Source organism: Triturus cristatus, chromosome 1_2 (genome assembly GCF_964204655.1).
Source record: "Triturus cristatus chromosome 1_2, aTriCri1.1, whole genome shotgun sequence".
Taxonomy (NCBI): domain Eukaryota; kingdom Metazoa; phylum Chordata; class Amphibia; order Caudata; family Salamandridae; genus Triturus; species Triturus cristatus.
The window spans coordinates 440,239,311-440,266,889 of NC_140580.1; the positions used below are offsets into that span (position 1 = coordinate 440,239,311).

Below are 27,579 nucleotides of genomic sequence, written 5' to 3' on the forward strand. Positions count from 1 at the left end.
GCCATTTGCGCTGTCTCGCGACAGTTCGCGCCCGCAGTGACGTCATGCGTCGCGCGATCACGTCTTTCTTCTCGCGATCATGCACCGCGAGAACAACTCAAAACAAGATGGCCGCACCCGCAAGCAACCACATGGGTAAGTTGGTGACCCGCAACCATGCAGAAAATCTCGCGAACATGCCGGGAAAAAACTTCCGCATCTTCGCGATATTTCCGCTTGTTTGCGATAATTTTAAACATTTTCGCGATAATTTGCGAAGGTTAGTTCCGCAAATTCCGCCCACCCCTAGTTACAGGGCAATCCAGAGGCTGTAAGGTACAGAGGGGTACCCTCTGCACGAGCACCACAAGAGTGCAAAGGGAAAATATCCCCAGGGAGGTCCTCGCATTGGACCCTGGAGGTTGCGGACCTGAGCAACCGGGGGTTGCCTGCAACGCTCTGCCCCCTTTCTGGGGGGCGTGAGTAAGGGGGTGGACTGGCGTTCCACAGGAGGGAAGGGCTATACCCTCCCCTAAATCTGGCAAACACCGGTTGTCTAGGGCCACGGTGTAATTCGGCTCATCAGGTGGGCAGGCGGTGAAGGGCTGCCTGCCCTGGGATCGCCTGTAAGATAACCCACCATGTTGGCATATTTGTTATGCAAATAAATCTGCAGCAATTTTTTCCACAAAGAAGGTGTCTTGTCTGTTTATTTCTCCATGATATTGTTGTTGGAGGGATGGGGAGTGTTGCCGATATTGGCACTATTGTCTTTGCCAGCAGGCAAGCTCGCCACCGCCCACATTTTTGCCGAGTCATGCTCACCAGCAGCATTGAGGGTCCCTGCTGCAACACCCACATATGCAAATTAGCCATGAAGGGGCACACAGCTGTCCTCCAAGAATCCGGGCGTAAACGATAAATGTAGCGAACCGAACTTTTACGTTAGAGGAGCAAAAACTACCGCGCTCTGCCCAGATGAGTGGGTGAAAAGGACTACATTTGCATTTCACGCTGTCTTGATGTGAGTGTGCGTATGATGCGTGTAGTGACCTGCTGGTCACTGTTCTAGTTGTTGTAATGTACCAGCCATTGCCAGAGGGCTGACTTACACCCCACCCCACACCCATCCAGCACAGGCGTCACTGGACATGTGACCCTGGCAATAAAAGGGGCCGGGCGCACGTGCCCTGGCCAGTTATACCAACTAAAGTACAGTGTCCGTGTCCTCATTCATATTGCATGGGGGCCTAGGGTCCCACTACATTACAATGCAGTTAGGTTTAAAGTGAGCAGACAGAATAATGTGCCTTGTTACAGAACCAGTCCTGAAAATGAAATCTTCCATTCATGACTGTTTCAACTGAAAAATAACATGTATGCAACGGAATTTCATACAAGCTTGCAAGTCTGCTGGCCCTAGAGCAGAAAATACACTGGACAAGGCCGAGCGCTAATTAGCGCGCGCCACCATTATGGCGGTCGGACCGGTCCCCGGGGGAAAGGAGGAGGTGGGAGCACTCCCACCTCCCCATTATGCGCCCAATAGGGGCGTGTCAGCGGGGCGTGAACCGGAAGCATCCAGCGTAGGGGTCTGACCGGTTTAGACCGGCCTGGCCCGTGCCCCCCCCCTTCTTTAAAAGGGGGTGTGGGGAGCAGAACAGTCTCTTGTTCTGCTCTCCCCACGAGCACAGCACCCGGGCCACCAGCGGCCCGTAACGTATTTTCTATTTTTGTTTTCCAGGCGGCGTGAAAATGAAATCTTCCATTCATGACTGTTTCAATTGAAAAATAACATGTATGCACCGGAATTTCATACACGCTTGCAAGTCTGCTGGCCCTAGAGCAGAAAATACACCGTCCTGTGGTCTCCCACACTCTGTCTGACCGAGCAGTCAGGCGTGTTTCTGATGAATTTATTATGGTGTTTGTTATTGAAATAGTGTGCACATATGTGTGCGAGGGTGCACAGTTGATATGCAAAGCGTGGTCACATTCCAAAGCAGATAATGCTTTGTCTGTTGTAATATTCACTGTATGTGTGCAGCAACCGTCCTACGGCTCCTTAGTAAGGGATGGCGGTCCGTGCCGTTCCAAGTTGACACACTGTGTTCTTCAGGGCTGCCTGTGAGGATGTGAACCAAGGACCCAGCTCAGCTGAAGGATTTTCTACTCTGTGCTAACTGCGAGCATTTAAAGTGAGCAGACGGAAGGGAGATGGTATAAGAATGGGACTTTTTGTCGGAAGACCACACAGTTAAACCCATTGCTAAATGCACTTCACTGTCAGAGACGAAAGCTCTGAATTTCAACCAATGGGCTCAGGGTGAGCTTGCACAAATATGCACCACCGGGCACAACTTTACAAAACAAAATCAGATTTTGGCTCAACAACAATCGTAACTGAGACAAGGAACCTGATGTTACAATGCAAACCGTTTCCATTGCCTGGACAATGGTTGGACTGAGCCTTCAGTCAAGTGTTTGTTTTAATAATTTTAAAGAAGTATATTTATAACTTCTGGGCTGCTATTGTCAGCTATTCCACTCTTTTCCAATTACCAATATTTACACCTATTTTGCAGTCCATTGTTTCGTTTTTTAGGTCTCGCCTGACCCAGCGCATGCGCTGGTCTGGCGAGACTTATTGAGAGGGCTCCAAAAAGTGCTACCAGGCCAGCCTAGAGCTACAGTGCATGTGCGCGGGCACACGCGCCGCGCTTTACCACGATTACTTTCACTTTCGCGGCCCCTTTGATGTTTGATCGCGATCATGATCACTTTCACTTTCGCGGCCGCACGGCCGCTTTGTATAGCCAATAGGTCTCGCTTTTGGGACCTTATAAGTATTTAGTTATGCAACTGTTGCGTGGCTAAACACTTATAAGGTCCCAAAGGCGAGACCTATTGGCTATGCCAATGCTTGTTTTACATGGTAATGCTGTAAAATTGTCATAGGTAACTAGATAATGTATGCTATTTGTCTCTGGCAGCAGCGCAGATAGGATTAGGGCAGTCATTAAATACATGGGGCCCGATTCACAGAACTAACTTAAGACAAAATCCTAAACTTACTACCATTTTGGTATTCACAGAAGGCACTTACTCATTTTGGTATTCACAGAAGGCACTTACTCATTTCGGTATTCACAGAAGTTAGGAGTCCTAACTTTAGGACTCCTAAATGCCTTCTGTGAATACCGAAAGTCTTAAAAGTAGGATTTTTCTCAGTTTAGTAGTAGTATAGTTAGGACTCCTAACTTTAGGACTCCTAAATGCCTTCTGTGAATACTGAAAGTCTTAAAATTAAGATTTTTCTCAATTTAGTAGTCCTAAATCTAAACTTAGGACTACTAAATTGAGAAAAATCCTAATTTTAAGACTTTCGGTATTCACAGAAGGCATTTAGGAGTCCTAAAGTTAGGAGTCCTAACTATACTACTACTAAACTGAGAAAAATCCTAATTTTAAGACTTTCGGTATTCACAGAAGGCATTTAGGAGTCCTAAAGTTAGGAGTCCTAAATTTAGGACTACTAAATTGAGAAAAATCCTAATTTTAAGACTTTCGGTATTCACAGAAGGCATTTAGCAGTCCTAAAGTTAGGAGTCCTAACTATACTACTACTAAACTGAGAAAAATCCTAATTTTAAGACTTTCGGTATTCACAGATGGCATTTAGGAGTCCTAAAGTTAGGACTCCTAACTTCTGTGAATACCGAAATGAGTAAGTGCCTTCTGTGAATACCAAAATGAGTAAGTGCCTTCTGTGAATACCAAAATGGTAGTAAGTTTAGGATTTTGTCTTAAGTTAGTTCTGTGAATCAGGCCCATGGATTTTAGGTCTGGCTTGACAGTACAACTGTCACCAGATCTTTTAACATAAACTAATATTCTTCTACAGCTCTTTACTTTCCCACAAATACATAGCAATCCGCATGCTATCAACCTGTAATGCTTCACATTATCATACTACATTCCTTTAAAGCCTGGCCTATTGGCATTGCCAATGCTTATTTAACGGATTGGAAAGCAATGCCCTAGTGAGGTGCAATATTTTTCAATTTAGCAAATAATTAAGATACATTTAGAGGAGAACCTGCTAGTGACCTCACACAATGAATAGCCAAAGCAGCCACCTGTTTTGTTTAGTCTCAAACGATTTATACTGCAGTGTACATAGTGCCAAGTAGGTCGCCTCATAAATTGATTTTTTGCTGGTTTTAGACACAACTTATTAGAATAGGTGTTCGTATACTGAGTCCCACAAACAAGATGGTGGTATATTCTTGCCAGGGGCCTACTTGCCTTGGTAGTACAAGTGAGCATTTTCTGGTGGTCTGCAAAATGCTCGTTGTTTTGGGTCTGTGTGCTTTATACGTATTTCTATTATAGGTATTTTCGTAGTGCTGGCACAGTTGTGAGGGCGGATAGAGCTGTCCCTTTACAACAAAATAAAAAGCTAGGAATTGGTTTCGCGATAGCATTAGAAACTGTGTGAAGCCATTTGTAGGGAAAATATAGCTTCCTGCACCTGGAGAGGGAGGGCCCAGCTAAAACTTGCACCATATGCTCTTAGGATGAAAACAGAATCGAACTTACTGCAGCTTGGCAAACCCTTTCCAGCTTCAGGCTCCTGTCTGTTGCCCGAGTTATACAGGACGGTTGCTTGTGTCGGCGTGAACCTGTGGTCAGTGCTTTATTTGTAAAAGAATAAGTGCTGGTGTCCAAAGTTTGCTCAGAAGTCGGTGGCCAGCACTAGTGAGTGTCTGTGTTGCTGAGTACCAATATAGTCTTTATTCCCTCTCATGCCTTTTAGGAATAATTAGTTCCAAACACTTGAAATGAGTGCCGGTGAGCCCCACATGCAGCCATCAGCGCTGATTAAGCAATGCCTGTGGTAGCCTTGTATCCTGGCCAGCAAAAGTGGCCAGTCTGTACTCAACGACCCTTTCCTATTTTACTCTTGTGCTGGCCTCTTTAGGTTTACTTTTAGAAATTCTGATAACTAGAAAAAAATCAGCACCCTGTGTTTTTTAAGGTCAAGCCTGGACATCGCAAGGGCTGCTCTGCGAGCCATATTGGAGTATGTACTTGAAGCCCTGCCCACTCTCCGCCCATATTTGTCATTGGCTTGTGTCATTGTCCTTTGGAAATGCTGGATTCTGATTCGTTATTAGGCATTTTAGTCCCTCCTTAGTACCGCCTTGTCTTTATTTGTAATCTCCCATGAGGACTGGCCCTTTTACTTCAGTTGTTACACGGTATGTCTTCTTTAGTCTGCTTTCATGAGTTTCTCCTACTGCAGGAGGGTCTCTCGTGCGCAGTTGTGACCACTGTCTTGTTTATTTAACTCGTAGCAATCGGGGAGCTCTTCAGGGGCCGTTGGAGACAGAAGGGGGCAACTCAGCGATGCCTTCAAGCATTTGGAATGCAATAGGTCTCGCATTGCGAGAGTTTAAGCTATTGGCATTGTGGATGTATGACGTTACAACGCGTGCTGTTACAACGCATGCAGTTACAACGAAACTGTTACAACGCAAGTGGATTTACAACGCATGCCATTACAACGCAAGTCTTTACATCGACTTGTGCTAGATGGCGTGCTAACATTAGAAAAGTGTAATTTACTATTCCAACTCCAGTCCACTTAACAGTAGGGAAGGTGTTGGGATAGTAAACTACACTATTTGTAATGTTAGCACGCCATCTAGCGCAAGTCGATGTAAAGACTTGCGTTGTAATGGCATACGTTGTAAATCCACTTGCGTTGTAACAGTTTCGTTGTAATGGTAGTGCGTTGTAAAAGTTGCGTTGTAAAGGTTGTTCCCCGGCATGGTAAATGTCAATAAATAAAAGGCATTGTCATTTACAATGCCAATAGCTCAAACTCGTGTAAATGCGAGACCTATTGCATTGCAGATGCTTGTTCTGTAGGAAATCCATGTTTTCGTGTCTCCTGCTTGAGCTGAGTAGGGCCGGCAGCATTTATGACCTTGAGCTAAATGCTACTGTGTTTGTCTGCTGCTGTTCAACGTGCTAGCAGGGGCCGGGCCCACGTTTCTCTCTTGCAGAAGATTTAGAGCTCCATTCTCTTATTAGAACAGTGCGGAGGGTAGGTCTTCTGGTAAGTGAGAAATCTTGTTTATATATATTGTAGACCTTATTAATTGTAAGTTAATTATTCATGCGCAGTTATATTTTGTTTGCACTTTCGAAACACGTGGCTTGGGTCCTTGTTTTATGTTCCTATGAAGACGTTTGAGGGTTTTCTCCCTTGAGGCTGTGATTTATTATTTTAGAATACGAAATAGTACTTTGACTTCCTTTACGGCATGATTTATCTCTGAATTGGTGCAGTAATCTGCCGGGTATACTTTTAAATCCCGTTTTGTTTAATTAATTTTGATATGTCGTATCAAAGGATTTAAAATGTTTTTGCTTATCTTCTTCCTCTGCTGCAGAGCTCCTTTGTCTTGGCATTAGAACAGTGTGGAGAGCCTGCTTTTTGGATTAAGTGAGAAATGTTGTTTTCAACTACTGTTGACCTTATTCATTGGCAGCATATGAATCGTTTCTCAAAGCTAGTCATTGCTAAACAAGCCCGGGGGCTCAGCCTTATGTTTGCTTGTTTGTGGTTTCTGTACACATTTAACCCTTTCGCTGCTAGGCCATGACCAGACAATCTCCTTCCAGTTTGTGATGGGAATGGCTGTAAACCCATTGTGGATCCCAGAAAACTATTCATTTTTTTAAATACAAATTGACAACATTCTGAATTCAGCAAAAGGTCATGTGTGTAGATCCTTCAAGGTTTTCTCAAAGAAAGTAAGTGTTCGAATAAAATAAAATATTGAAAATTAGTCTGGAAAAACAGCTATTTGTTACAAGATTTCATTTGTAACTTCTCATTATGACGGTTGATTTACAACAGCAATATACCATTACATCTGCTAGACCCTTCTGGTTGCGGGTATATATAGAGTTTGTGGGTATTCCAAGAGCTCGAGGCACCCAGAGCCAATAACCGAGCTGCACCTTTCAGTGGTTTTTCATTGTGTACAGGATATAGAACAATTCATATGGTAAAATATAAATAATGAAAAATAGGTATCAAGGGAACCTATGTATTTCCAAAACGGACACAAGATATAGAGTATAGAAGCAGTGGTTATTTGCACTTCTCCAAATTTGGGGGTACCTACACTAATGTGAATTAGAGGGCATTTCTCAAAAGGTCTTTCTTACACACAGGCTTACATTTGGAAGGCACAAAATGCAGAGAAATACAATTGGTCATAACATTTGTTCTACTATTCTGTGTTCCCCTAAGTCTCCTGATCAAAATGGTACCACACTTTTGTGGGTTGGGCTAGTATTCGGAGAGGAAGAGCCCCAAAAGGCAACATGGGCACATCACATTTTCCACAGAAAATTGACCCTTTTTTGCAATGTGACTGTGGATGTTCATACCTAACTCAGCTGGCACCTAGGAAAACCTAGTAAATATGTACACATTTGAAAACTAGACACAACATTTCTTGCAAACCTCAAACTTTGGCTAAAAAACACATTTTCTTCCCATTTCTGTGATGGGAAGTTCTGGAATCTGCAGGGAACCACAAACCTCCTTCCACCCAGTATTACCCTGTTTTCTGATACAAATGGCACCTCACTTGTGTGGGTAGGCCTAGTGTCAGAGGCTAGAAACAGCCCAAAACAGAACATGGACACCTCAAATTTTTCCACTCAAAACTCACCCGTTTTTTGCAAAGTGGGTAGCTGTGGATTTTGGGCCCTAGCACGGCCTGCACATAGGGAAACCTATCAAATCTGTACATTTGTTAAAACTAGACACCTAGGGGAATCCAGGATGGGGTGACTTGCATGGCTCTCACAGGTTTTTTTTCTCTAATGCCTTGCAAGGGCAGGAAAGGCAGGGGCCTTGTGATCTTCACAAACTTCTTTGAAGTTTCCCCCACTTCAAAGGCACATTTGGGTGTATGTACTGGATCGCTGACACCACCAAATCAGAACTTTGCTGGAACCAAGGAAATTCTGCCTGGAAGAAGAGCTGTTGTGCTGCAGGAAAGACTGCCACTTTGCTACTTGCTTTGCTGTGTTGGCCTGTTGCCTGCTACTTCTTATCTGGGAGTGAGAAAGACTGAAACTGTTCTCTACATCCTTGAACCTGAGTTTCTCCAAGGGCTTGCTGGCTTGCCCCCTGTTCTTGAAGTCTCAATGCCACCAAAGACTTCCTCTAAGTCTACTTCAGCTGCTGGACTCTGCCATCTGTGAGTCCTCCCTTGCATGAGGTGCCAATCCTGTCCTGAGCCTCAGAAGTGGGTTTTGTAGCTGGTTTTCTCCAAAAATCGACACAGTGATGCATTTGTGCCTATTGCAACCGACACAATGCCCTCTGATGCCGAAACAGTGCCAATTCTACAAAGACACGGATCCCGACTGTGAGCTATGACAATGACACAGTGCCAATCCAAAGACGCCACTGTGCGGCTCGATGACAATGCAGCACCTGCATCGTAAGGGGTTTGACGATGCATGATCCGACGGCGTGAATCAGAACCGACCGTTCGAGTCCTCGATGCCCATGCTTGCTCCATACAAGGTACTTTTTCAGCAGGTCTTGCGTGGGTCCTGTGGCGAGCCTGCCTTCCATTGCGGTCAGCCTGAACGTTGGATTTACCTCGGTTTAACGGGACCTCGAGTAACCCTTTTAACACTAATGGCTTCTAAGCACCTTTTTTGGATTTAATATTTAAAAATAAATTTCTTGAATTCTACTTATTGTACTTTTGTTGTTTTGTTCGTCGTTTACTCAGATAAATATTCTCTATTTTTCTAAACTGGTGTGGATTTTTTGTGGTTTTTTTCATGGTGTTTTTCTGTAATTTCAGTGTTGCACATATACTTTACACATTGCCTCTTAAGTTAAGCAGGACTCCTCTGTGCCAAGCTACCAGAGGGTGAGGACAGGTTAGTTTAGGTTGTGTATATGACTTACCCTGACTGGGATTGTAGTCCCTTCTTTGACAGGGTGCAAACCTTCTGCCAACTAGAGACCCCATTTCTACCATAGAACCAGAGTTAGAAATAGATTCCCAGCCTGGGACCTGCTTCTGGTTTTAAGAATCTTACAGGATCCTCCCTTTGAGCCTTTATCTAAGGTCTCCCCGAAGTTTCTGTATTTGAAGGAGAACTCTCAGCTTTAAATGGTAATCCTCCTTACCTTCAATTGTTTGAGGATCCGATTGTGTTGGGACTTGGGCCTCAGTTTAACCCTAGGATTGATCTGTTGTTTCTCAGGTCTCAGGAAATTGTTCTGCCTGTTCTTCCTCTGATTCTGAATCTCTTTTGGATGTAGTCAGAATGGTTACAATTCATTTGGCTATATCTGCTGATTTCAGGAAAAATGAAACTGTTTTTATTAATTTTGGTAAAGCTAATAAAGGGACTAAATCTTCTCATTTACTTTGTCAGGATGGATAAAGGAGATAATTTCATAGGCAGACTGGGGAATGCTTTGGTATTCCTGCATAAAGGAAATAGTAGGACGAGCAATGGGAGAGGAGGTAATGTCTGGCTTACTTACCTGTAATCTTCAATACTCTGATTCCTTATTCTGAGTTCCGCTAGTAGTAGAATAAAATCTTTATTCGGTTTAAAAAACCATAAAAGCAGACAATACCGCAAATTGTATCCACAATAGGAATCACATTAGCTAAAATAGCTATGTAAAAAAAGAAAACAACATCTCAACATATAAAATAATTCAGCATCTCCATAATCTGGTGCCAGACATGTTAAAATCACACATATGAAAGGAACTGCCAATACAGTAAGTGGCAGGCAGTAACTGCAGAATATAAAGTGCACAAGTTCTATTAGGATAATTTGTGGCCACTAGCATGTCTATCACAGTAACTTCTGATCTGTACAAATCCAGTCACTATTGATAAATCTTGATTTCGGCTGTAGGCCATAACAGTTTGACATAAGACAAGATAAAATATTAACAATGTCGTTGTTAGTACATGTAGGAAGGTGGAATCTGACTAATGGTTGCCCCCAACTTTTTGCCTGGTATTTGAGTGGTTTTTGACTAGTCTGGCTGGGATCCTGCTATCCAGGACCCCAGCCTATCTGCTTTCTCCCTAAAACTGATGTGAGTACCCTAGGTACAAACCAATTGGATACTGAGGATACCCTGGCAGTCCCTTGTAGATGGTACCCTAGGTACCCAGGGCATGGGTCCCTCAGTAGGCCTACCAGGGCTGCAGCACTTATTGTGCCACCCTGGGACAGCCATACAAACTGACACCACCAGACCACTACTATAGTCTGGATAAGGTGGTGCTAGCACCCCTTACCGGGATATAGGTACCCTATATCCCACCCCATTACAACACATATACTCTCATAGGTCACCCCACTATAGCAGGCCTTGGTAATCCAACAAGGCAGGGTGCTGAGGTATGTGTGAGGGGGGACCCCTACCTGAGTAGGGCCCCTCTGCAACCTTCGTAAAATCATTGCTGGGTTGTTTGTAGTGTAGCCATACCATATACTCTTAACCGCATTATAAGTCTATCGCGATAACGCGATAACTTGAGAATGGCTACACAGAACCATATCGTGTTTGATGTCAAACATGTAGGAATCATACCCCCAGTCCAGCCATGGGCATGAGGGCATGATTCCCCCCTGCTAGAGCGGCGATATGGGAAAAGCGGCAGAATTTAGACACCAATTTAAAAGTGCACACGTAGTACAAAATGGCTACTACCCGCCACCCACACGACTCTGGCTGGCTGTTGCTGGGGAAAATCCCAGCCTCGCCAGCTGGACAATAGGGCTCCTGTGGCAGGGAGGTGCTAGCACCTCCCCAGACAGGATATGTGGATTGGAACTGGGTGGGTGCACCTTAGGATGCCTTTCAGAGTTGCACGTAGGCTGCTACAGCGCCTACATTCTGCATACACCGCTTGGAACCGGTTCAGGGGCATCCTGCTCCTCGCCCAGGCGGGAAACACACAAAGGGGAGAGGTTGTAGCCACCCTTTCCCGCCTCACCACTCATTGGTGGACACTACTCTGGACACTCCCCTAATCTTGGGGACAAAGGTGAATAACGTGGCCCCAGAGCCTCAGATTAATCTTGGACTTTACAGACTTGACCTTCGATGAGCTGCTGCCCAGCTGACTGAAGAAATCTCCCTTGGGGTAAAGGAGTTACCCCCTTGCTTGGCAGGCACCTGAAACACTGCAAGTGACCCGGTCGGGACTTCACTGCTCCTATGGACTTCGTCGACTCCCAGCAACTTTGAGGTGGGTTTCCTGAGCATCCCAGAGGCCAGTGAGTGTGCACAGCAAGGCTGAGCTCCGTGGACCGCGTGGGTGCCGAGATCTCCAATACCCCAGGACACCGGCCACCTCTTGCATAGCACATGACCCTGACCAGTGGGGAAGTTGTGCTTTGGCCAGTTATCGAGCCAACCACTTTGCAGCAATTGTGCCAAAGATCAGCACCCTAGCCCCCTCCCTTTTACGCACGCCAAATTGCCGCCTCCCCCAGTCCCTTGTCTCTCAACTTGTGGGCCCTAGCGGAGGTCAATCTTGATTTTCAAGAGTTCCCCTGGTTGCTCCAGGCCTGCTCTACAGTCTCTCCAAAGGAGACCTCTCACAGACCTCGTGGGTCTGCACCAGTAGCTGATTTGTTTATCTTGCGTGGGTTGCGGTTGCCAAGGCTTAGTGGATCCAATCCGGACACGAACGCCGCAGCAACCCTCATCCGACGTGGGACAGTCGCCCTCCAGAAGCTGGCCTTCCCTGAAGCCTCCCGGAGCCCGTGGCTGCAGATCCAAGCTACACCTCTTTCCACTTGAAGCACCCGACATTGAAGGGCTCTTTCCTTTGAGCTCCCTGGTCACTGTGCCGTGACCCAGACTCTGTCCCCTCTGCTTTCAGGTTCTTCTCTACAAACTCTACAACTTCAATCTTCACGGCATCATCGACGCTTTTGGCTAGCAGCAGTTTTGTACATTTTCCCATTGAAAATCAGCCCGCGACCCAACATCGAAAACGACCTATGCACCCGGCTTCCCTGGGGCAGGTAACAGTGGTACCTCGGTACTCTCGTGGTAGTGGGCTCCTCAAAAGCTTAACTCTAAGGTTTTAACTTTTTAACTCCTGCTAGAAGTGTCTTTAATCTGTTTAAATCAAACCGCGACATTCTCCATAGGATATAATAGAGATCCCGATAGCAGCTATTTCCACTGCACGCGCCTCCCGTGGGTCCCCTTCCTCATAACCTGGGGTGGATTCTTAAGGGGCCAGGGATCCTAAATGCCCTAGGCATTGTCTGTAGAATTGTCGTGGTTCTTATACCACTTTTTTAATATATGGTTTGGTCCCCCCCTGGGGCCCTGTGATTCCAGTGCTATTTATTGTGTCTGTCAATGCTTGTTTGAAATGTAACTTTGCCTCTAGCCTCATAAAGAGACTGTGGGATTCTGTTTAGAATAAATACATATATTTTATATATATACCTGTGTGGACTAGTCTTTCATTTGGTCATTCAAGAGGTTATCTATGGTAAAACAATAAGCTTAACACTCCTTCAAGACTTAGCCTGAAGGCTGCTCTCCACAGCTACCACTAGGATAGCTTTCTTTAAAGGTTGTCTTAAACCTATCAACAATAAGAGTCGAATTGGACTGGTGCAAGGTGTCCCCTATAACTAGGAGACAGCATATGCCAGGCCAACTTCTCACATTGGTGTGCAGCGGTTGGATTCAAGCTTGCCATTGTTTTACCAGATAACAAATTGAATTTCTAAAGTGAAAGCCACTTGGTACCAAAGGTACATATAAACTCAAGCTTAGAATACAATAAGTTCTACTGAACTTAGGAGTTGTATGTAGAGGGTTTAGCACACCTTGACTACAACTCGAGAAAGGGTTCAGTAGGCCACACCTAGTGTAGGTAGATACACCAGTACCACTACACTAGAAATGTCTTCAGGTTCAGGTGCCCATAAGGCTCTGGAAGGACCCCAGAGGGTTCCAGTCGACAAATATGATCATCTTTCCTTTGCTGATCTTAGGGAGATGTGCACCTCTAGGAAACTTAAGACATACAAGGGTGCCAATACTCAACGTCTCAGGGAAATCCTGCTCATAGCAGACTTCAAGCAGACTTTAGTGTCTGAGGGGGTAGACGAGTTGGGTGGGCATCCCTCAGAAGAGGACACTCCCAGAGTGGACTCTGATGAGGACCAGGAAGAGGATAATGATCCTGACCTGGAAGAACCAGGCCGCTCACAACATGGAGGTGAAGGCCCAAAAGACACTCTCTCCATCCCTAAAGGGAGAGTGGTGGATCCAAACAGAAGGAACAGATCCCCCTCAGAGGGGTCCAACCATTCTAGGAGATCCAAAAGGACCTCTGCCTCTCCTCAGAGGAGAGAATCCTCCCAAGAAAGGAAATGCAGACTGATCCAGTTTGAGCAGGCTAAACTACAGCTCAGGAGAGAACAGTTAGCATTAGACAGGGAGTCCCTGGAGCTTCAGAAAGCTTCAGGAAAGTGGGGTCTAGAGACCCCTGGTGGCAGTAATGAAACCCCTAGAGTTAGAGAGAAAGTCCCTGACAATAGGAACCTCCACAAGATTGTGCCCCCCTATCATACAGGGGATGATATCCACAAATGGATCACTGCTCTTGAGAGGGCCTGTAAAGTACAAAGGGTCCCAGTAGAGCAGTGGGCAGCAATCCTGTGGCTCTCCTTTGCAGACAAAGGTAGAGACAAGCTCCTCTCTGTAAGAGAAGAGGATGCAGATGATTACTATATCTTGAGAGATGTTTTAATAGATGGGTTTGGCTTAACCACTGATCAATACAGACTTAAGTTCAGAGACACCCAGAAAGCACAGGATCAAGATTGGGTAGACTTTGTGGATTGTGCTACCAAGGCATTGGAAGGTTGGTTAACTGGCAGTAAAGTAAATGATTACAAAGGATTGTACAATCTCATCATGAGGGAGCAGATTCTTAATAATTGTCAGAACCAACTCTTACACCAGCACCTGGTGGACTCTGATCTGACCTCTCCCCAAGAATTGAGAAAGCAGGCAGACAAATGGGTCAGAACCAGGATCAGGCCCAAGCACCAAGGTGGTGACCAGAAGAAAGATTCCACTAAGCCCAAAGAGAAAGGTGGGGATAATAAAGCAGAAAAGTCCCCTGAAGGGCCCCAAAAACCCAGTGCTGGGGGTGGGTCCCAAAATCCTTCCTCTTCTAACAAGAAACCATATTGCCATGTGTGTAAGCAACCTGGCCCCTGGAAAACTGACTCCAGCTGTCCAAAGAATGGCAATAAAGAAAATGTTCCTCCCATTGCAGCTCCAACACCTCCTGTTGCTACTAGTAGTAATCCCCCAGGTGGTGGGAGTACACCCAAAAACTTAGTTGGGTTTTCTTGGGGAACGCAGGTGGACTCTGGCCTAACCAGGTCCCCTACACAAGCAACTCTAGTCTGTGATGGTGGCATGGTGTTTGCCAACTTTACCATGAGTCCCAATATCTTGGGCAGGTACAGACAAGAGCCCATGATCAATGGTCAGAAGGCTGTGGCCTACAAGGACACAGGGGCTAGTGTCACCATGGTGACCAAGAGACTAGTGCCCCTAGAACAGCTTTTACCTGGGTTTAGCTACCAGGTGACCAATGTTGATGGAGTTAGGACAGACCATCCCATGGCAGTGGTAAATCTCAGCCGGGGAGGGGTCACTGGCCCAAAGAGAGTGGCAGTGTCCCCCACCTTGCCTGTAGATTGTCTACTGGGGAATGATCTGGAAATCCCAGCCTGGGCTGAGGTAGACCACAATGCCCATTTAAGAATGGTAGGCATCCCTGAGAGAGTGGATGAGACCCTGAGGGCCTCACCTCAACCCCAGGAGAAAATAAAGGGAGTGAAGCCTGAAACTATGGATCACTCCACACAAACAGAGAGCATAGGGGCTGAGGAACAGCCCTCCCCCCACCAGACTAAAGGTAAAGGTCAAGTTTCTCAGGGAACTGATCCTGCCCCTTGTGAAGTAACTGCCCCAGAAGTGGACAGGCCTGGCCTGGCCACCTCTCTGATGGCAGGGGATCCTTCCAAGGTGGTACCCAGTCTGGAGCAGGTATCCTGCTCCTCTCTACCCTGCCTCAGTCAGCCCACGGCTGCAGAGGTCAGGGAGGTCAGTGGACCCTTAATGGGCCCCTGGCCAGAGGAACCCCCTCATCAGCAGAGTAGGGACACCCAGCAGAGTAGTTCTAGCCAGGTGAATATTCCTCTACAAACTGAGGGATCCCCCTTACCCCTAGGTACAGGTACCCCTCAAATGGACGTTGATGGGCACAGGGAAACCTGGGGCATAGTTGCCCCAACCCTTCCAGTGCCCTCCACTATTCCAACCAAAGGGACCCAACCCCCAGCTGTAGGCAGCCAGAGGTTGACCCTTAGGGCCAGATATGACACAGTCATGGGCAGAAAGGCTTCCATGGTGACCAGTGACCTGAGGAGGTTGAGACCACCCCAAATAGGGCCTCACTTCCAGACTCAGACACCCCACCAGCCCACCTCTGTACCAAAAACCAATACAGGTAATTCCCCTAGACTTTGGAGAGACTCTAGAACCCCTTGGGGTAGGATTTCCCAAGTGGACCATGAGACAGGGAGCAAGCATGCTAGTGCAGGTTCTTCCTTATATGGCCACTCAGGAAATAAAGGCTTATCTGGACAAGGTTAGCCTTATCTCCTTTCGTTTGGGGGGGGGGGGGGGTTATGTAGGAAGGTGGCATCTGACTAATGGTTGCCCCCAACTTTTTGCCTGGTATTTGAGTGGTTTTTGACTAGTCTGGCTGGGATCCTGCTATCCAGGACCCCAGCCTATCTGCTTTCTCCCTAAAATTGATGTGAGTACCCTAGGTACAAACCAATTGGATACTGAGGATACCCTGGCAGTCCCTTGTAGATGGTACCCTAGGTACCCAGGGCATGGGTCCCTCAGTAGGCCTACCAGGGCTGCAGCACTTATTGTGCCACCCTGGGACAGCCATACAAACTGACACCACCAGACCACTACTATAGTCTGGGTAAGGTGGTGCTAGCACCCCTTACCGGGATATAGGTACCCTATATCCCACCCCATTACAACACACATACTCTCATAGGTCACCCCTATAGCAGGCCTTGGTAATCCTACAAGGCAGGGTGCTGAGGTATGTGTGAGGGGGGACCCCTACCTGAGTAGGCCCCTCTGCAACCTTCATAAAATCATTGCTGGGTTGTTTGTAGTGTAGCCATACCATATACTCTTAACCGCATTATAAGTCTATCGCGATAACGCGATAACTTGAGAATGGCTACACAGAACCATATCGTGTTTGGTGTCAAACATGTAGGAATCATACCCCCAGTCCAGCCATGGGCATGAGGGCATGATTCCCCCCTGCTAGAGCGGCGATATGGGAAAAGCGGCAGAATTTAGACACCAATTTAAAAGTGCACACGTAGTACAAAATGGCTACTACCCGCCACCCACACGACTCTGGCTGGCTGTTGCTGGGGAAAATCTCATGCCGGTCCCCGTTAGTGTGAAGGTTAGAATTATAGTGGGGCCTTGTTCCTTAACCTGTGGCTATGTCTCTGCGCGAGTGATTTGGACATTTCTTGACTTTATGCTGTTTAACTATTCTGAGAAATGTCCGACTTGATTTTTAGTACCTATCTCGATTTCCCTTTTAGATTTATGTCTCCCTAATGAAGTTGGCACCGCATAGTTTATTTGAGGTCCTGGAGATGTGCCTTTGATTGGGATTAAAGAGTTGCTCCTCCCCTCTGCCGCAGTTGGATTTATTTATTTCGGATAGTGCTGACAGATGGAATTCTGGTATGTGATTAATACTTTGGTCCTTTCTTGGATATCACCTTTGGGATCTATTCTTAGTGGTGATATTGGGTCCACCTCTAGATTGGTGAGTGGCGGATACCCTGTTGCAGTTTTCTCTCTTTTGTTACCTCCCCTTTTCTAGAATTGGTATTAATAGATTTTTTAGTGTGACACACGTGGCTTTGGAGATGGTTGATTCTTTCCTCTTCCATGGTGGCTGTTTTAATTCCTTTTCGGTTTCCTTGCTTGATTTATTCTTTTGCTTCTTATGATTTATTTTTTACTTCATACCCTGCTTTGGTATCAGTTCGTTTTTTTCGGTGTTCGGCACATAGATTGAGGGAGTTTGTGTTTTGAATGGACATTGATATTTGTTTATCCCTTTGGAATTTGTTGTTTAGGTCACTTTTCTTCACCCCTGTCCTGAGGAGGCCGTGATGTTTCTTTTGGCCGAAACGCGCCCGCGTCGACAGACTTTGTTTCCAGGAGTCTGATGAGAAAATTATATGATTTATTCTAAGAAGAATTCATGCACAATTTTTTGATTGAGGCTCTGCAGTGACCCTAGAGCCAATTGTGTTTATAAGACTTCCTCCTAGTGTATTACCTATAGGTTATAGGTGGACACTTCCTTTCCAATAATTTGGGTGCTAGGAACTTGATTTTGTTGCTATTTATCCGTATTACTTTTCTAAACTTTTTGTGGTTTCCCTTTTGCCATTCCGTATATAAGTGTTATATATGTGTGCAATACATGTCTTTTGTATATGTATGTAAATATGTCCGTTGCATAGAGAAAAAAAACCCTTTAATCTGGATGAAGTAATCCCTAGATTACACTAATTAAATTATGTGATCTTTGGTATGTGATTGTTTCTTTTGTTGAATTGCTTGCGTATGAAGAACAGGACTATGTACTACCAATAGAGGAATACTCCGCCCTCTATTGTGAATTTATTTTTCCTATATTTTTTCCTCCTGGCCACTTGTTCAATTTTGCCGCTGGGGAAAATCCCAGCCTCGCCAGCTGGACAATAGGGCTCCTGTGGCACCTCCCCAGACGGATGTATGTCGTTACAACGCACACTTTTACAACGCATGCACTTACAACGCATTTATTACAACGCAACATCCATTACAACGCATTCCATTACATAGCATGACACTACAACGCATTTTTAAAAACTACCTTTACAACGCATTCCATTACATCGCATACTACCTTTACAACGCATACCATTACAACGCATAATATTAAATTGCATTTAAGGTAAGTATTAGATAGTATAGGGGTAAAAATTACTTTTCTAACTCCAGGGGGTGCAACAGTAGGGTAAGTGTTGGATAGTATAGGGGTAAAATTACTATTCTAACTCCAGGGGGTGCAACAGTAGGGTAAGTGTTGGATAGTATAGGGGTAAAAATTATTATTCTAACTCCAGGGGGTGCAACAGTAGGGAAAGTGTTGGATAGTATAGGGGTAAAAATTACTATTCTAACTCCAGGGGGTGCAACAGTAGGGTAAGTATTGGATAGTATAGGGGTAAAAATTACTATTCTAACTCCAGGGGGTGCAACAGTAGGGTAAGTGTTGGATAGTATAGGGGTAAAAATTGCTATTCTAACTCCAGGGGGTGCAACAGTAGGGTAAGTGTTGGATAGTATAGGGCTAAAAATTACTATTCTAACTCCAGGGGGTGCAACAGTAGGGAAAGTGTTGGATAGTATAGGAGTAAAAATTACTATTCTAACTCCAGGGGGTAAAACAGTAGGGTAAGTGTTGGATAGTATAGGGGTAAAAATTACCCAGGGGGTGCAACAGTAGGGTAAGTGTTGGATAGTATAGGGGTAAAAATTACTATTCTAACTCCAGGAGGTGCAACAGTAGGGTAAGTGTTGGATAGTATAGGGGTAAAAATTACTATTCTAACTCCAGGAGGTGCAACAGTAGGGTAAGTGTTGGATAGTATAGGGGTAAAAATGACTATTCTAACTCCAGGGGGTGCAACAGTAGGGTAAGTGTTGGATAGTATAGGGGTAAAAATTACTATTCTAACTCCAGGGGGTGCAACAGTAGGGTAAGTGTTGGATAGTGTAGTGTAATATTATGCGTTGTAATGGTATGCGTTGTAAAGGTAGTATGCGATGTAATGGAATGCGTTGTAAAGGTAGTTTTTAAAAATGCGTTGTAGTGTCATGCTATGTAATGGAATGCGTTGTAATGGATGTTGCGTTGTAAAAAATGCGTTTTAAGTGTAGTGCGTTGTAAAAGTTGCGTTGTAAATGTTGTTCCCCCCCCAGACAGGATATGTGGATTGGAACTGGGTGGGTGCACCTTAGGATGCCTTTCAGAGTTGCACATCGGCTGCTACAACGCCTACATTCTGCATACACCGCTTGGAACCGGTTCAGGGGCATCCTGCCCCTCACCCAGGCGGGAAACACACAAAGGGGAGAGGGTGTAGCTACCCTTTCCCGCCTCACCACTCATTGGTGGACACTACTCTGGACACTCCCCTAATCTTGGGGATAAAGGTGAATAACGTGGCCCCAGAGCCTCAGATTAATCTTGGACTTTCCAGACTTGACCTTCGACGAGCTGCTGCCCAGCTGACTGAAGAAATCTCCCTTGGGGTAAAGGAGTTACCCCCCTTGCTTGGCAGGCACCTGAATCACTGCAAGTGACCCGGTCGGGACTTCGCTGCTCCTACGGACTTCGTCGACTCCCAGCAACCTTGAGATGGGTTTCCTGAGCATCCCAGAGGCCAGTGAGTGTGCACAGCAAGGCTGAGCACCGTGGACCGCGTGGGTGGCGAGATCTCCAATACCCCAGGACACCGGCCACCTCATGCATAGCACACGACCCTGACCAGTGGGGAAGTTGTGCTTTGGCCCGTTATCGAGCCAACCACTTTGCAGCAATTGTGCCAAATATCAGAACCCTAGCCTCCCTTTTACGCATGCCAAATTGCCGCCTCCCGTGGTTCCTTGTCTCTCGACTTGTGGGCCCTAGCGGAGGTCAATCTCGACTTTCAAGAGTTCCCCTGGTTGCTCCATGCCTGCTCTACAGTCTCTCCAAAGGAGACCTCTCACAGACCTCGTGGGTCTGCACCAGTAGCTGATTTGTTCATCTTGCGTGGGTTGCGGTTGCCAAGGCTTAGTGGATCCAATCCAGACACTAACACCGCAGCGACCCTTATCCGACGTGGGACAGTTGCCCTCCAGAAGCTGGCCTTCCTTGAAGCCTCCCGGAGCCCGTGGCTGCAGATCCAAGCTACACCTCTTTCCACTTGAAGCCCCCGACATTGAAGGGCTCTTTCCTTTGAGCTCCCTGGTCACTGTGCCGTGACCCAGACTCTGTCCCCTCTGCTTTCAGGTTCTTCTCTACAAACTCTACAACTTCAATCTTCACGCTTTTGGCTAGCAGCAGTTTTGTACATTTTCCCATTGAAAATCAACCCGCGACCCGACATCGAAAATGACCTATGCACCCGGCTTCCCTGGGGCAGATAACAGTGGTACCTCGGTACTCTCGTGGTAGTGGGCTCCTCAAAAGCTTAACTCTAAGGTTTAAACTTTGAACTCCTGCTAGAAGTGTCTTTAATCTGTTTAAATCAAAACCGCGACATTCTCCATAGGATATAATAGAGATCCCGATAGCAGCTATTTCCACTGCACGCGCCTCCCGTGGGTCCCCTTCCTCATAACCTGGGGTGGATTCTTAAGGGGCCAGGGATCCTAAATGCCCTAGGCATTGTCTGTAGAATTGTCGTGGTTCTTATACCACTTTTTTAATATATGGTTTGGTCCCCCCCTGGGGCCCTGTGATTCCAGTGCTATTTATTGTGTCTATCAATGCTTGTTTGAAATGTAACTTTGCCTCTAGCCTCATTAAGAGACTGTGGGATTCTGTTTAGAATAAATACATATATTTTATATATATACCTGTGTGGACTACTCTTTCATTTGGTCATTCAAGAGGTTATCTATGGTAAAACAATAAGCTTAACACTCCTTCAAGACTTAGCCTGAAGGCTGCTCTCCACAGCTACCACTAGGATAGCTTTCTTTAAAGGTTGTCTTAAACCTATCATCAATAAGAGTCGAATTGGACTGGTGCAAGGTGTCCCCTATAACTAGGAGACAGCATATGCCAGGCCAACTTCTCACAGTACACAATTGATTGCATTTAATAACTCAAACATTAAAATTTGCAGAAAATAAAATGAGCGACAAAACACCTATCGCTGGGATAGCCTGTCTTCTAATATAAACGTGTTGGCATGACTCAGTGTAGTTGGATAAATGCACCTTATCAGGTGTTGTGCCACTAGCAAGTGACTAATGGTTTGTAGTTAAAATGCAAAAACAAATGTCAGCAACATTTAAAACAATTTTAAAAAAGGCCTTAAAACATAAGCAATAAATCAGAAATGATTAACAGGTCAAATGCTAGAGCAGCAGGATAAAGTTGTGCCAAATAGCAATCGAGCATTAGGCCTTAACGACAGATGGCAAAGAGCAGCTGAGCATTGTGCATTAAAAGAGGGTTATTCGGCAGTTTACCAAGTCTCACTGACCTTATTCTCCAAGCCCAAAGGAGGTATCTTTACGTGACAAAGGTAAGCTGCACCAAAGTGTTGCATCCCAGTATAATGCATTGTGCCCTACAGCCAACACATTGGAACTATTCAGCACTTTCTTGGGGTCACGTGTCCCGGACGGAAAAACAGGAAGTGATCCTTTGACTCAATAGTTAGTGGGTAGAAATGGCAATCAGCAGCTGAGTTTTGAGACCCTTACCATTGTGCTATAAGGGATTTCATTGGAAAGTTGATAGTTCTGAACCTGTTATACAAAGTTCTAGTAAGACTGGGTTTAAAGCTTGGTGAGCACTTCTGCAAAATACATTTTGCTACCATACCCTCGTCCCTTTGTTCATTCCAGAGCTTGTGTAACATGCACTACCAAAAACTCTTTTTTACCCTTAGACAACGCTTAAGGAGTATGCCAAACTTCTCCTGTTTTGATAAAACCACAAAGGGTCTTAATCGTGCTGAGCTATGGCATCTGAGCCCTTCCATCAAGCTTTATCAGCTCAGCTAGAGTGTCACGAATAAGTAGCTAGCTTCGGTAATGATCAAATTCGTAACCAGTACTTCAGCATCTTTAAAGAGGCAACGGCATTGATCTTTGTAGTGCTGTGTCAAAACGAATGGGGACTATGGGGGAGCTATTCGACATGTTAAAGATTGATCCAATTAATATATTTTCAGCACGCACAAGGGGAGAGGTATCAGCACTTCTCCAGAGCTCTACTCCATACGTAGTCCCATTTAGGGCTGTGGCCCTGTAGACTGCAAGAACTGAGGAGAACGCCCCACATGAAGTGACCTTAAATTTCCTCAAATTAGCAGACACTCTATGCTTGAGTATGTCTTTACTTTTCAGAATCTGAAGGCCCCAATAGCTATTCTGAGTCAGTCTGACGGCTAAGTAATCAAAGCATTTGCCCTGCTCTATTGTGGCTCCCTCAATGAGCATCTTTCCCCTAAAGGAGCAATGGAGTCAATTCACCATGAAAATTGATTTAGAAGTGTTTATCTCAAGCCCTCTGGCCATACAGAAAGAAGCCAATTTGTTCAAAAGGACCTGCAACCCCATAGTCCTGGAAAACAAGTGTGTATCCTCTGCAAACATGAGCACAGGGGTGCTCATCCCTGTAGATTTCGGGGTGTCATGGTTACAATTTGGTAACCAGTCAATAACACCATTAATATATAATTTGATAGGGTTAGGAGGTAACCCTGTCTTACGCCTCATCTGATGGGAATTTGGGGTGTAAGATCTACATCCTTGTGCCATCTCACCAGTGTGTAAGTATGAGAATGGAGTCTGATCAGAATTCTTAAAAGGTCTGCCTGGACCCTCTACTCCATTAGGACCCTCCATAGGCTTTCCTTGGGGATGAGGTCAAAGGCAGCTCTCAAGTCGATAAATGCCCCATATATGTGTTCGCTACTGCAGGTCAATGTATTTCCAGCTTATTGTCTTGAAACAACGCACCTGATCCAGGCTGCTAACCTTGCTCCTGAACCCTGACTGGAGATTAGAGAGGATTTGGTCTTCGGACTTCCACTCCAACAGTCTAGCTAGGACCTGCCTGTAAAAGATCTTATGGCTTATATCGATCAAACAGATCAGGCAATAGTTACCTGGGAGGTCCTGATTTCCTTTTTAGGTTTCGCCTGCACGGCGCTTGCACTGTGCTTGTGAAATCTATTGCATTTAATATATCTTCAAAGGGGGTTTACATCCCGCCTTCACTTGTTATTCACTTCTTATTTGTCCGTGGGTTTGTCACTTTAGTTTTCCTTCGTTTCTATTGGTTGAGCATCGTATTTACTTTTTTTAAAGGTGTGTTTCTCTTATCAGTGTCATGAAGGCCTAATTACTCATTCTCATCTGCTTCTCATCCGCTATGATGGCTGTGACTACTTTTGATGATGCATTTGAAGAATTATTTTTGTGGCAGCACGCACGGCTACATTTCTCTGTTTCTTGTGCATTTTCATTATTTAATTGTGCCTTTATTTAACTTAACCTGGCTGCAAACTAAACGTTACCTGGCTGCACGCATTTGTTTGTGTACTTTAGCTGATGGCGGCTTACTGTTGAAACACCGATGGCTGGGACTTCTTTCCGCTTTTGAAATACGCTTCAGAGCGGAGTTATGATACCCATTTGGCTGTGTTCTGTGAGGTGAACTTTCAAGGTATCTTCACACTTGATTTTCTGTAAGGTAAAGTCAATTTTAAAATATAACTTGTATTTTAGACATCTATTTTCGTCATGTTCCATAAAATATAATGAGTCTCATTAAACAGTAATTCTCCCTAATTTGACAGCAGCTGCATGGCGAGGGCCTACAGCTACACATGTCCTTCTGCCAGAGCTGCCAATTTAGATGAGATTAGGTAAGTAAGAAGATTTCTCCTAGGAGCCGTCCTTAGCCACTCTGCACTGAGGGGAAAACCATCTTGGTTAGGAGTTGACCAACTGACCTCTTTGTCTTTCTTTGGTGAGATATTTTTTCAATTGATTTATCAGCTCACTTTGAAGACTAACGAACTTAGGGCCATTTTTTGGCCCTGAGATAGAAAGAGCTAAATAGTTGTAAAAAGATTGAATATAGTAAGCTTAAGGCTCTGACGTTGTTGGATATCCTTCTCCATTTCACATTCCAATGATTGTTGGTCACAACAATGGAATTTAAGGGTATGCATGATTCTGTTGGAAAAGTTTAGACAAGGAAACCCAACTAGAGCTGTGCGCAAAGGGCGTCGTGGTCACTATCTGCTCTTGGAGGGGTTATTTATTTTGTTTGATTGATTTGTGAGAGGTGCTTATTACAGATGACTGGAGTGAAGGAGATTCTCCTCACAAATGCATAGTGTAAGTAGTGGAATGAGGAATAAGGAATTGGTGTAATGAAGATTATTGGTAAGTAATCCAGACATTATGAAGCTTACAGTAAAGGAAAGGATGCAGGACTGTAAAATAATGAGACAATAAAAGAATGCGTTGCAACCCTTCATTCCTACAAAACCTCCTGGGCTGGTTTCTATGAACAGCATTTCTTAAGAGACTTATGCCTTACTGTACCCAACCCTCATTAGACTCTTTGTACAGTGCTCTGATACCTCAATGGTCATGTTCGCGCTTTATAAAACTCTATAAACAAATAAATAAACATAACAATGGTACAGTCTGAGAGGTATATAGGACCACGATGTGGCTGGTCTGGGCGACGAGGAGTGGCGGGCTGCGGTGGCTTCTCCCCATGAGGTTGCCATCTCCTCCCGATTCCGATTGGTCCAATTAAAGATTTTCCACAAGGTATATTTGTCAGGGACCTCACTGGTCCGTATGGGGTATACCCAAGATGGTGGTTGTGCGAGACTGTGTGGGCAGGAGGGCACCTTCATTCATACTCTCTGGGAGTGTGCCGGGATTCAGAATTACTGGGGAGTGTGGTGCTCATGATGGAAGAGGTATTGGGGAAACAGGTGCAGTGCAACATTAAATTGGTGCTATTGAACATTTGGGATCCCACTGATCTGACTGCCAAGGAAAGAATCTGGGCCACTCTGGGATTCATGGTGGCCAAACGAAATATTGCATGACTGTGGAGAGCCCCAAGACCACCGACGATCGACGACTGAGCTAACGATATGGACTGGAGTATGGTAACTGAAAAGCCCATATACGAATTCAGTGGGTGTCCGGCAAAATGGTCGCGAATATGGGGGGCATAGAATTCCTATCGGGGAGACATTTGTGAGCTGCCCAGAGCTGGGGGGATAGTGATGCTGCGCATTAGCTACATATTATCATCGATATTGTTCCTATGTCAATGGGTCTACTTCCATATGGATGTACTGCCTGCAAGTATGTTACTAGTCATTTGTGAGATGTCGCATTGAATTTAGGGTATTACATAAATCCTCTGTGGGTGGGACTTTTGTGGTCACTCTATTGGGATTAGATAATTCAGATACGATTCCGAAAATTTCCTTGGACTTATTTGTCGAGTTTATGATTTCTTCTGAGAAGGTCTATTCAGCTCGTATACGGGATTTTTTTAGTTTTTGAGATGTGCCAGGTACACTTTCTTGTTTTCAGGGAGTAATTAATTCACTATTTGCGTTCGGCCCACTGGATTCTGAGTTTTGCTGTTGTTAAACCTTATGAGAACCATTTTGACACCTCATGGCGCCTGGCCAGTCTGATTTTCTAGGTGGCGGGGGGACATGTTAGCCAGTTTGCGATTCCTTTTTCATATCGGTCTATACTGACATTAGTATTGTGTAATGTTGCCAATGAACTGCAGAAAGATTCTATATTAACTCAGGCCCAGTTCCTAGTAAAGGTACCTGAGGTGGAGGAGGGTTTAGGAAGGATCAGGCGAGTAAGCAGGAATCTAATTAAGTAATGGTCTGACCATACATAGGGCAGGACCATTAGGTCAGAGACCGACAGGTTAGTGGACCAGACCTGATTTAAAGTGTGGCCTTTGGTGTGGGTAGGTAGGAACGCATGTTGTTCAAAGTTCCAACTACAGAGCAGGTCGGTGAAATCTATTGATGATTGTCCGCACGTTTCTTCATTTGCCCACTAGTTGAAGTTCATGATTATCAGTATGTTTGTATGATAAGTTACCAGGGGAGAAATGTGTTCCACCAAGGTTGAGGGAAATGAGGCATGTGACCCGATCTCTTAGTGAGACACTAGATATGAGGAGGGGGAAATGGTAGACAAGATATTAGCATAGAAAGCAAGGCAGATGAAAATAAACAAATAAACAGGAACAGAAACCCAGAAAATGAGCAAATACCTGGAAACCCGCTAGAGATAGATGACCTCTTCTTGAACAACTACAAGAAGATATATCATTCAGCCTTTGAGATTTCTGGACAGGAAATTATAAATAATTTGAGTAAAATAGCCATCCTGTAGTTGCATAGGGAACAAGCTCAAAAGCTGATCCACCTGTTCATAGAAGAAGAAATTAAGAACATCATTTTGGATAAATAATCTGGGAAAGCCAGTGGGGAGGATGGCCCTCTTATATAGGTTTACACAACCTTTATTCTGCAATTAATAAATATCTCTAGGAGCTGTTGAATCGTAGCCTCTCAGGATGAAAGTTCCCCCCTCATTTAAAATTAAAGTTATCATGAGTCTATTATTAAAACAAGGGACATTTCTCACAGAACCATCCCCGTTCAGGCTTGTAACATCAAATAATGACAATACTTTTTTTGGTAAACCGTTAGCTAACATACTGGCAACAATATTAGACATTTTAGTTCAGCCAAAACAAAATGGCTTAGTTCGTAAGAGAAATATTGATCCGCTTCAAACACAGAGAGTAAGTACCCACAGTAATAATAAAAGTGCCTGCAGTAATAATATAACCGGATGCCAAAAGGCCTTTGACTTTGTGGAGTAGGAATGTTTATTTAATACCTTTACAAAAAATGGGTCTTCCCAATCAGATTAATAAAAAATGATATACAGGAGTAAAATAAAATTATAATCAACACTGGGAAGATTCAGACGGGGCCCAAATTTAGGTGAACATGCTAGGGGTACCCATTAGCTCCACTGCTTGTTGATATGTTTATAGAACCATTAGTGATAGCCTTATGTAGAACCCAAAACATACAAGCTCCAATAGAAGGAATGAGTAGGTTACAACTCAATGCAGATGGTACTGTACTGTTTTAGAAAGCAGATCAGAAAAACATTGTCAAAGGCATTGGAGCAAATAGCCAAATTCACAGATTTGGAGGGCATATATAATAAAAGAGTTCCTTTCAAGTTTCATACTTCTATGATATCATAAACAATAGCTGGGAGTTTGGATTACGGAGGCCTTAGAAGACCTATACAATAATACTTCCCAATAATTACTTTACAAAGCTGCCAGACTCTATTTGCAGATATTTTAGCATGGGGCAAACACCAACTCATACTCTGTGTCGGTGCTTGTTCCACATGCCCTATGTGCCCTGTCTCTCCTTCCACCCTGCTGATGACAATTTTTCCACCTACAGCTTCAGCACTGTATAATTAGATACTGT

At 44.8% G+C, this 27,579-nt stretch overlaps 1 protein-coding gene across 5 annotated transcripts in view; it reads right to left on the bottom strand.

Moving 5' to 3' along the window:
• Positions 1–27,579, bottom strand: part of SLC35G1 (solute carrier family 35 member G1) — a 124,956-nt gene that overhangs the window by 33,736 nt on the left and 63,641 nt on the right. Inside the window, exon 3 of one of the 5 annotated variants that reach the window (XR_014961602.1) lies at positions 23,557–23,725. The exons of the other annotated variants lie outside the window; for them this stretch is intronic. The gene's annotated coding sequence lies outside the window, so the exon portion shown is untranslated. The remainder of the gene's footprint in view (positions 1–23,556; positions 23,726–27,579) is intronic. 5 annotated transcript variants of the gene reach the window in all.